Genomic DNA, 12673 nt, shown 5'->3' on the forward strand with positions numbered 1-12673 from the left:
CTATATCTTCTGTGACAAGCTCTTCTTTTTATCCCCCAAATTTATTGACTGTTCTCATGAATTTTCTTTTCCAGATGGATCTTAAAATTAACTTGTATTTTCTAATACAAGTCCAATTTATATTGGACTTTTGGTTGCATAATTATTTCATCAAATGGGCATAATGTATTACATTTGACAACCAATCTCCTATTGCCATTCATTTATGTTGCTTCTATTTGTCCACTGTTATATACAACTCTGTGACAGACATTGAGAAAATTCTTGCTTACCACTATGATTATTTAACTAAAATGAATTTCAGTAAGTCAAAGCATATCCATATTTAGAGAGGGATTGGCAAGTATTACTCAATTTACTTTGAGTAAAATTTTTACCAATTTACACTCCCATGGGGCATGGTGTGTCCCATAATACTACTGGGTCATTAACTGGTTTTGAAATTTGGTACATCTCATTGTTTTGATGATGTATTTTATATGTTTTTATTGGTGCACAAAAATTATCACAAATTCAGCAACTTAAAACCCACTTATTATCTGATATTTCTGCAGATCAGAAATCTGATGAGCTTGTTTGAGTTCTCTGTTTAGGGTCTCACAATACCTAAACCTAGGTGTCACCAAAGTAGGCTTTTATCTAGAGGCTCTGGAGATGAACCTACTTCCAAGTTGATTCACACTGTTGGTAGAATGCAGTTCCTTATCACTGTAGAACTGAGGTCGCCCACTTCCTTACTGGGGTTACCCGCATTTTTTCTCATGTAGTCACTTCCATCTTCTAACCAGCAGCTTGAATTGTTCTCTTTGAATCTCTCTGACTTCTCATTTTGCCCCTAGCCTGAGAAAATCCTCTGCTTTTAAAAAGTTCATGTGATTAGATTAGAATCATTGTGACAATCCTGAATAATCTCCCTATTTAAAAGTGAACTGATCAGTGACCTTAATTATATCTTCAAAATTCCTTTTGCCAGATAATGTAAGTTATCCTGTGCATCATATATCATCACATAATCAGAACTAGAAATTAGGGCATGAAATCTTGTCATTTCAGAATTCTGCCTACCACTGTTTTATTTTCCCTCTTTCAAGAAACTACATGAATACATTCTTGTTGTGCAAATATCAAACATCACAGAAGTACTATATGTGGAACTAAACAAAAACTGTCTTTCACCACCTTTGTCTTCACTATCACTCCTGCTTAGAAGCAGCCCTCAATATTTTTTGTGCATAGCAAGAAATCTTTTGGTAACTGGTCATCCTACTTAACTTTCTTTTCAGTTCTAATAGATTTTCTATTCATAATCTTTGGTTTTCCAGATAGGTAATGATACAATCTGCAAATAATGGTTTGTCCCTTCTTATAATATTTATATTCCTAAATGCATTTACTTGATGTGTTATGTTTTATTAACAAGAAAAATGTTCAACAGTAGAGGGAATAATGAACATCTTTGTCTTTCTCCTAGTTTGAATGAACTTCTAGTGCAATATTTCCAAAATTGATATTTTGGATGAGAAGGTTTTTTTTCTAAATGGTTTCTTTTTATTTATTTTCATTTATTTGTTTTTATGTGGTGCTGAGGATCAAACCCAGTGCCTCACCTGGGCAAGGCAAGCACTCTCCCACTGAACCACAACCCCAGCCCCTGATAAGTTTTTTTAATCTATCTTATTATGAACATTTCAAACATACATCAAAGTTGAAAGAACTTTACACCTGCCTACCCTGTTCTACTATATTTGCTTTATTATAGATCTAGCATCTATTTACCCATCAATCAAATCATCTTATTTTTTGATGCATTTTTTTCACATTTAACTAGACTTTTTAAGGGTTTCTCTATCTTGTCAAAATTTTCAAAAAATATTTTTAATTTATTTTTCTATTCTGCCATTTTCTCCTTATTCTTGACTTAATACATTATTTTTTAGCTTTCATGTTTATTAACATTTTCTCCAGTGTTTATTAAGTTTGTTTTGCTTTTTTCCTTGTGATGGTTTGTATAAAATGATTTACTTATTTATTTTCAGTCTTTCTTATTTATTTTTGAAAATATATAAATTTCTGTATTTGACCTGAATATGTAGTGATTTCATTCTCAATTATATCTAGATTATAATTTTAGTTTAGATTTGTTCTTTGACCATGAGGTATTTAAAAGTGTATTTTATTTTTGAGGTGACTCTATTTTCATTTTTGGCTGTTTTTGTGAGTAGAAGCTAATTGTATTGCACTATTTTTTTTAAATATTTTTTTAGTTGTAGATGGACACAATATCTTTATTTTTATGTGGTGCTGAGGATTGAACCCAGTGCCTCACATGTGTGAGGCAGGTGCTATACCACTGAGCTACAGCCCCAGCCCCTGTATTGCACTATTATCTAATACTGTGACTTTTATGATTTCTAGTAAATGTGCTTTCTCTTGTGACTCAGTATATGATCAATCTTTTCGAGGGTTTCATAGCCATTTAAAAATTTTTATAGAGTACAATTTATCTTATTTTTAAATAGTTTATTTATATATAGTATTTAATGGAATATTGTTTGGTGTGTGTATTTAAGACAGAAGATATGTGTGTGTGTGTGTGTGTGTGTGTGTGTGTGTGTGTGTGTGTGTGTTACTGAGGGTTGACCCAGGGGCACTATACCACTGAGCCACACCCCCAGACTCTTTTATTTTTTATTATGAGATAGGGTCTCACTAAATTGCCTAGACTAGCCTTGACCTGTGATCCTCCTGCCTCAAACTCCCACTAGGATTACAGATATGTCCCACCATGCCTGGCTCAGAAGATATGCTTTGTAGATTCTTTGTAAATAATATATTTTATCAGTATCTCTCTTTATCCTAAAGAATTTTGCCTCAAATACTAATTTTTCTAATGTTTAATGCCATCATATAAGTTTTGTATTGATTACAGAATGTCAAGTTAACCCATAAATTATTCAATTAAACAACAGTTAATGGTATAGTGTATATTTTTCCAGATCATTTTCTATCTATACATTTATAAATATTTGCATTTAAATATAGTTTTTAGGGGCTGAGGATGTGGCTCAAGGGGTAGCACGCTTGCCTGGAATACGTGCGGCCTGGGTTCGATCCTCAGCACCACATACAAACAAAGATGTTGTGTCCGCCGAAAACTAATATAAATAAATATTAAAAGTTCTCTCTCTCTCTCTCTCTCTCTCTCTCTCTCTCTATATATATATATATATATATATATATATAGTTTTTAATTCAAAAGGGGACATAAATATATATGTAAGCTTACATTTTGTTTTATTGACTTCAGTGGTTTTTGCTTGTTTTTCTTCTTTTTTTAAAAAAATTTTTGTGGTGCTGAAGATTGAACCCAAGACCTCATGAGTTGCTAGGCAAGTACTCTACTACTGATTTACATCCTCAGTCCTAGATGGGTTCTTTCATCTAGGAACAGTCCCTGGCACAAAATAAGTACCTTGTATTTTTTAGTATTTATTATTTAAATTTTGTATTGCTTTATCAGTTTTCACAGTAAATTATCACATAATCTGCATACAATGATATTTTATAACAATTCTAATTGTCCTCCACCATCATATTGTATCCAAAGTAGGCATCTTAACTCTAGGCAATTAGGAAGGGATAGAAAGGAGAGGAGCAGTGAACAAAATAAAACCATTCCTTTTCACAAATGGCATGATTGTTTGCACAGAAATCTCAAATACCACACACATGAACACACACAGATCCTTAGTCAATTTAGCAAGGTTGTAATATACAATGTCAATATGCAAAAATCAATCACATTTTTATATAATAGCAATAAACAATACTATTTATAGTAGTTCCAAAAATATGAAATAAGTAAAAATATAACATAACATCTACAGGATCTTTATGCTCAAAACTACAAAGTGTTGATGAAAGAAATCTCCAAAGACATGAATAAATGAAGAGACACCTCATATTCAGGGATTGAAATAGTCAAATATTAGAGATTCAAGTTCTCCCTAAATCGATCTATAGACTTAGTATAATTCCTATCAAAATTACAACAAGGTTGTGACCTGTCAACTCTAAAATTTATATGAAAAGGCAAAGGACTTAGAATAACCAAAATTATTCTGAAAAGATTACTAATGTGGGATATTAAGATTTGTTAAATAGCCACAATATGGTATTTTAGAGGAGATACACAAATAAACCAATAGAACAGAATGAAGAATGAAAAAATAGACCCCCAAAAAATCTTGATCAAAATTTTACACTTTATATAAAAATTTAATCAAGATGGGGGTTGGAACATACCTCTGTGGTAGAACATGTGGCTAGTATGCATGAGTCCCTGGGTTCTATCCCAAAAACCCAAAGCAAAAAAACAAAAAAAAACAAAAAAACCAAAAAAAAACTCAAGATGAATGATAGAAGTGAATGTAAATCATAAAAATAGAAGTTTTTTTTCAAAGAATGCATAAGGAAAAATCTGTAACTTTCATATATTGCTAGTGGAAATGCCAAATGGTACAATAATTCTGGGAAGCACTTAGGCAGTAACATAATACTATGTGACCTGCCAATCTCAATCCTAGATATTTACCCCAGAGAAAGTTATACTTAAACAAAACCTGTACATAAAAGGTTATGAAGGCTCTATTAAAAATTGTCAAAACTCAGAAACAACTCAAATATCCTTCAAGGGGTGAGTGAATAAACAAACAGTTATATACATGCAATGGAATAATAATCAGCAATAAAAAGTATTGAACATGCAACAACTTAGCTAAGTGTCAAAGGCATTATATGGAGTGAAAGAAGATGGTCTTGAAAGGTTACATTGTTTCCATTTACAGGACTTTTTAAAAAGTTACTTCTTTTAATTTTATCTGTCTATCTATCTATCTATCTATCTATCTATTTATTTATTTATTTATATGTGGTTCTGAGGATTGAACCCAGGGCCTCGCATGTGGTAGGCGAACATTCTACTGCTGAGCCACAACCCCAGCCCTATAGGACATTTTTCTAAAGACAAAACTAGTGATTGAAAACAGATCAGGGATTAGAAGTGGGGACTGTGACTTCAAAGCAATCACATGATGAAGGTTTAGTGGGTAATGGAACTGTCCTATATTCTGATTGTGGTGGTTCTGCAAATACATGCATGTGTTAAAATTTATGGAACTATACACACACACACACAATCAGATTTGCTATATACTGATAAAAATAAATAAAGCAGAATAAAAATAGATTCTAGAAATAGAATGATACCTGTTATGATTGGTGGGCCAGTACATAATACAGCTTTGTCTAACCATTTCTTCTCCTTACATTTTTTTTCTGGGAATTCTAAGGTCACTGTAAAATATCCTAAATTCAAGTAAGTCCGTGTGCCCAAATTAGTTAACCCTGATATGTTCCTCAAGGTATATCATTTAGAATTATTTCAGTGGAAAATAATAGCAAAGTCAACACAAAGAGAATCAATCAATAAGCCATTTTACTATTTTCTATAAGTGCAGATATTGAGAGACTCCAGAATAAGTAATTTATCTAGCAAAATCATTAAGCACCCAGTTTCCCTTTATCCTATTCACACTCTTTAGTCAGTTGGTCCTTCACTTTATGATCACAAGATCACTACAGCTACTCAGGCATGCCATAGTCATAAAATAACATCAAGAGGCTAGAAGAAAGAATATAACTGGGGCTGGGGTAGTAACTCAGCAGTAGAATATTCACCTAGCACATTTAAGGCCCTGGGTTTGATCCTCAGCACCACATAAAATAATAAATAAAATAAAGGTATTGTGTCCAACTAAAGTAAAAAATAAATATTAGAAAAAAAGAATATAACTGTTCCTTATTAAGACTAAGAGAAACTTTTCCCTATGCCTCCAGTAGAGATACCCTCTTATTAAATAGAAATCATGTCTCATGCTCATGCCTAAACCAATCATTGGGCAAGGGAAATGGAATCAGCATGATTAGTTAGCTCAGACCAGTGCCACTTATAGTGCATTCTCTGGACTGGTGCCAGTCTAAAAAACTGTGACAAAAATTGGGAATACATACATTTAGAAATTTTTATAACAAGTTCACTGAGTGATTGTTAGATCCTTTTAATTTGATAAAAATTTGAGGCTTGTATTTTGTAGATCTTCATTAGAGAATCCCAGTTGCTTTCATGCACAGGGTTGCCCTGCATGAAAACAAAAATTAGGTCTCCATTAGGAAGGAAGAAAGTAAGGGATGGCCATTAGGTAGGGAATCAACAATGTGGGCCATGTAAGAACAAACAAACAAAAATGGTGGGGATGGCCAGGCAGGTGGAGCACACTTGTAATCCCAGTGGCTCAGGAAGCTGAGGTAGGAGGATTGCGAGTTTAAAGCCAGCCTTGGCAACAGTGAGGCACTAAGCAACTCAATGAGAACCTGTCTCTAAGTAAAATACAAAATAGGGCTGGGGATGTGGCTCAGTGGTCAAGTGCCCCTGAGTTCAATCCCCGGTACACATACATGCAAAAAAAGAAAACTGGTGGGGATGCTGCTGTTCCATAAAACCCTGGAAATTTTCTGACAATAATTAATTTGGGTTGAGCACTGAACAGCAGGCTCTCCTTTTGGCTTTACTTGCACTCACCTACAGTTCCACCACTCCCAGGGAGTACAGTCACCTCTTTGAGAAGCCACACCACAAAACCTGTTTCCCAGTTGGCCCAACATTACCTGTGGTTTTTCTTGATACTTGAGAGTTACTCCTTAGAAAGGCATGATTGGCTTATATTTGTCCATCTTGCTCACAACAACAATAAAAACAAAACAAAAAAAAAGAACAAAAAATTCACTAGACATGCCAAATTAGGCACATCCAGTCAGTTGGACACAGTGACTTTGTGGTCTGAGACACCATCTTTCAAATGTTTTTGAATTCAATTCACAAAATAAGAAACATTTGACATCACAACTCTGCATAAGGCACACACACACACATACATACCTGAAACCAAAGTCTCACAAAACATTATTTACCTTTTTTATGTAAATTAACTGCATTTTTTCAAAAAGCCCACCTTTGCCTAGTGTGCATGAGGCTCTGGGTTTGATCCCCAGCACTGCAAAATAAATAAATAAATTCTAGTTATGTTTTCACTTTTCTATTCATTTTTTAAATGTTGTTTCATCCTTCTAAATTAATTTCACTGTCCACCAATGCTTTACAACCTGCAGTTTAGAAAGAACTGCCCTAATGGGTGAGGTGTGATGATTCCCACTTCCAGAGGCCTTTAAAGTGGCCACCAGTAGCCCTGTGTGGGATGTCATAGCACCATTTTCATCAGTTTCAGGACCTGAGCCCCAACTCAGAACAATGCTTCTGCAACCTTATCTTTTTCCTCATCAGCTTCCCTGACCTCAGAGCTAAGGCCAGAGGCCCTTCAGGCTGTGCATGTAGCCTGAGTCGCCCTAGCAACACTTGGCTGTAATTGACTCCTGCAGTCACCTGCTCCTGCCTAGCCTGCTTCTCTGCATTGTGGGATGTGGCCCTTTTTCTCCTGGTTTTCATAACAATTTCTTCATCCTTGTTATATAGACATATGTCTCCTTATTCGTCCCTCCCCACCCCTATGAATGGTCAGATTCTTGGCACATACCTCCCTGGTACTGTCCACATTGCCAAAAACTTGCTCTGACATGATTAAACACTAGCAGAGATGGATGATTTGCATTTCTTTCAGATCACAAACAACCTCTAGTGTTGGTCAGTTTAACTCAAAGATCACAAACTCAAATGTAGGCAAGGACTAAACAGGTCACACAAAAGTCTAGGTAGGAACTGTACCCCTTACAAAAAGAAGCAGTGGCTACTCTGTCCCTCTGAGCCTGCCATACAGAAAGGCATACTCACATGGCAAGAATCTTTGAACTTTTCCAGGGGAACCATAAAATCTGCATCTTTATGTGAACTCTACCAAGTTTTATATGCTGACAAATAATTGCAAAAATATTTTTGAAAAATTTTATGGGCAAAATCAAACACATCTGTGGATTGGATCTGTTCACCAGGCTACCAGTTTCCCAGCTCTGCTTTAAGCTCTCTTTTATCCTCTGTCTTGCATTTGGACTTGATGTCCTCTGCCATCTGGGGCCAACAAAAACAAAAGCAAAAACAGTAACTGCTTAAATTAGCTCTAAATTTCTCTCCCTCTCAGATGGATGGCCACATTAATCAGGCTAGACTTTTAAGAGACGTACATGGGGAAGTTTAATCCACTATCCCTTCTGGGTACTGTGAACCCAATTCTACCCATTATTCTGTTCCCAGTTTGTTCTAGTCATACAATGAAAATGTAAGGTCTACCAGAAACCCCTGCCTTCTCAGGAAAGGGATACTTCTTTTGGTTCTTCCCTTTGACCACATCCATCAGTTAAGTAGTATTTCAGTTTTTGTACTCCCACTTGTCCATTAAATAGAAACTTCTGCCCTTCAGAAGTATTGAAAGAGAGTTTCCCAGCACCCACCTCCCTGACTTTCACTCCTCACTTCCTCTCCACAATGAATTGATTGGTGAAGTCTCCAAAATGCAACTGAGTGCTTGTTGTTCAACCTCTGCTGAGTTCTCTTGCCCTTAGCATACCTGTGTTTCCTCTCCATCCTCTTTGTGGTCAGCTCACAATGGTAAAGAGACTTGCAGGTAGATGAGTACCCTTTTTGCCATTGGAAAGGTGAGGATCTGCTTTAGAGATCCATGAATCTTCTGAGAAGGGTGCAGAAGTTGAGGCTTGGGATGAACAAGTTAGAAAACTGATTCAGGCTGCAGACCATGGACCTATTCTCTAAGCCAGGCTTGTCAACAGTCCATCTCAATATTCTTATCCTTCTTTGAATTCTGGGCCTATTTCTCAATTCGTTCCAAATTCAGGGAAGACAATAGAGTGATTACATTATCATTAGAGAGACTCCACTGTGTATGGCTGCAGAAATCTTGGTAAATGGATCCAATGGCTGGCATTTGAGGGAGACAATTATCCTTATGAGAATGTGGTAACTAATATGTACAGGTGTTATGGCTGCCTTTTCCCCCATAAGGGCAGGAGCCATATAAAGTACTGGCCATGCACATCATTGATTTTGAGAGTTTACAGCAGTTTATATGATGATTGTTGTCTATGGTGTCTACGGTGTCTACCTTTTTTATACAGGTATGGGTCTCATTATGTTGCCCAGGCTGTGTTTGAACTCCTGGGTTCAAGCAATCCTCCTGCTTCAACCTTCCAAGTAGCTGGGACTACAGGTGCACACCCATCTAATAGCTGCTTTTAATAGCAGCCTTAGAAAGAACAATTCTCAGACTTTTTTGACCTTACACTTTGGTTGTTGTCTAAAAGCAGCCAGGCCTATCTGGACTCAGAGTGAGAACAGACTGTCCATGCTTTTGTGGCTTAAGGCAGGGCTTGGAGTATTAGGAAAAGAATATTTTAGTCTTGTTTAAGGTTCACCTCAAAAAGAGTTTCAATAATCATGACTTTTCACCATCAGAAGACTGAATAATTTTTTTTCCTTTTTTCCTATTTCTCAGCTAGGATTATAGGTTGGAACTTTAAACTGCCAAATTAGTCAAACTCCATGTGAACCACAGAATATTAAAGAGTAAGATTATATCTCTTATGTTCTAATAGGTGGCATTCTACCTCTATTTTGTTCTGAATTGTTGTCTTTTTTTTTCAGTGCTGGGGATCAACCTCAAGGCCTTGTACATGTTAGGTAACTGCGCTACCATTGAGCTACATCCCCAGGCTAGCTCATTCTTGAGGAAAGCAAAAAAGCTATGAAGGAGCTGCCTTCTTGAATTTTTGTGGCATATCTGCAGAATCCTAAACTCACTCCCCTACTATCACCTTCACATAGACACAGGTTGGCTTTAGATTTATTAGTTACATAAGCCATGACAATGATTTTGAAATTTTAAAGACCTAGACTATGGGCTTAATTTAGTAAGATGGGTGATTTTTATCAGGTACAGATAATGGGATGGGAGAATTTATACAAAAGATATATCAATTTATTGCATCAAGGTGGAAAAACAAGTCATAAAATTATTAAAATTCCAAAAGCTCAGCAAGAAAAAAACTTTAAACACCACCTTCTCTAGGAATATGGTTTACTCATGAAATCAAGAAAGTAATATATTTCTTTTAAAACAATACTTTGTGCTGACTTATCTGTGAAGGAGATAATATAGTGTCTGGGATTTGCTTTAATATTCTCTAGAAAAAAATGCATAAATAGATGAATTAAAATTGGCAAGGTGATGATAATTGTTGAAGCCAAGTGCTTGATTCATTATACTACTATACATTATAGTAGTTCATATAGTATCTTCCTTAATTTTGTGTATGTTTGAAGTTTCCCATAATAAAATGTTAGGGAAAAAAGTAAGCTTTGGTCTTACTGTTAGAACAAAGAACAGTGAGAGAATGAAAAGAAAAACATACAGAAAGATATGCTGTTTAAGTTGGAGAACAAGAGGGGTTCTCATACAAAAAAGTGATTTTGGGGAACAGGCTAAACATAGATGAAGAGCAAAGAAGATACATCAAGATCTAAAGGGTCTTAAAGATTTAACTATAGGGCTGGGGATGTGGCTCAAGCGGTAGCGCACTCCCCTGGCATGCGTGCAGCCTGGATTTGATCCTCAGAACCACATACCAACAAAGATGTTGTGTCCACCAAAAACTAAAAAATAAGTATTAAAAAAGATTTAACTATAAAGTGAGGAGATATTTAAATTGTTACCAGGTCATAGGGGTTTTTCTGGGTCTCAAAGGGACCAAGAAAAGATAGGGAAAAAAGCCCAATTATTTTACTAATGAGAGTCCATATCTAAAATGCTGTTGAGCCATATGCTTCTAAAGGTGCTATTTACAGAGTCCACACTTAAATCAATTGGGCAAAATCACATGGTAGGCACCCCACCCATAACACGTTCAAAGTCTAATCTTAGAACCTGTGAATATGCTGTATTACATGACAAAGAGATTCTGCAGATATAAAAAAAGATAGAGATCACAACTTTTCAATCATTCAATCTTAATGTGTCAATTAGTAATGATTTTGTTTCCTTCTTCTAAAGTTTTTACCTTTGATGCTCTCCGTTCTATTAAATCAGTATATCTAAAGAGTGTTAATAGCTGTACTAGTAGATACCCATGACTTGTTTCCTTGTCAATGGAAATTCCTTATCAGTTTTCTCACAACAAAGAACAATGTTCATCTGTCTTCATATATTCACATACATATTTTATATATATGTTCATATACATGTTATGGATGTGTGTATAGTTAAAATGTTAAGAAATAACCACTGTCCCCACTTTATTAAACATTTAAATTTTGAAATAAATGTCAATATTTTCAAAAGTAAAAGAAAGACATAGACTTTAAAATAGAGAGATTATCCTGGATTATCCACATAGGCCCAGTCTCATTTTAGCCTGAGCTCTTAAAGGCAGAGAAAGTGATATGGTAGAAGGAGAGATTTCGAGTGTAAAATGAAGAGACCAAGTGCCAGGATGGAGAAGAAGCCTCTAGGCATTAAAAATGGTCCCCAGCTGACAGCCAACAAGAAAACTGGGCCTTCAGTCCTATCAGCATAAAGAGTGGATTTGAACAACAACTCAAATTAAACTCCCCATGAGTTTAATTGCCTGATATCTTGATTATTGCTTTGTGAAACCAATAGTAGAGAAACCAGTCAAGCCATATTAGTTTTCTGATTTATGGAACAGTGAGAGAACAAATTTATATTTTTAGGCATCTAAGTTTGTGGTAATTTATTGCAACAGCAATAGGAAATTATTACATATCATCATTTTCAGTGGGTACACAATATTTAGACATATTTAGGAAGGGAAGACTTAGGAGATCTTTGTAAAGCATCATGCATATCAAGGCAACTCAATAATGAGTGGAGAAGCAAGTATGGCATGTCTTTATGGATACATTCTCATGACATGTATGGGGTTAGGACTCTAAGAGAAAGTAACAGGGAAGATGAAACTTGTTACAGAGGAATCAAACAAGCCAATTATAGATTAAGCCTGGGACAGATATTGACTAGTGGGAGAATACCTCCTGGTGGAATTATCCAATTCTGCTTAGGTGAAAGTAGACAAGAATTGTTGAACAGTGGATGTTTTTGCAGGATTCAGAAATTTCTTCATTGCATAACTGTCACTATGATTAACTTCACAATACAAAATATAGAGGAGTTAGGAAAACAAATGGCTGGGTCTGAAAGCAAAATTAAAGAAAAGGTATATGGAGTATAGTCAGTGATAGAGTGCATGCTGAGCATGTGTGAAACCCTAGGTGCAATCACCAGCACCTAAAGCAAGGAAAGAAAGAAAAAGAAAGGAACACACTGTGATTAAAAATAGTAGTAGTCATCAGGTCAGACATTCCTCATTATTTTCTCATATCTGTTCTCATCTTCTTTCAAAGTACACATGGTCTCTGGCTTATGGTGATATGACTTAGGGTTTTGTTTGTTTTTTTTAGCTTTATGATAGTGGGAAAGTACTATGCACTCAGTAAAAACCATACTTGAAGCTTGAATTTTTTATGGTGTTAGGGATTGAATTGAGGGACTTGGCCATGATAGGCAAGCACTCGACC

This window comes from Spermophilus citellus (assembly GCF_964194105.1).
Source record: "Spermophilus citellus genome assembly, chromosome: X".
In the NCBI taxonomy this organism is placed as follows: Eukaryota; Metazoa; Chordata; class Mammalia; order Rodentia; family Sciuridae; genus Spermophilus; species Spermophilus citellus.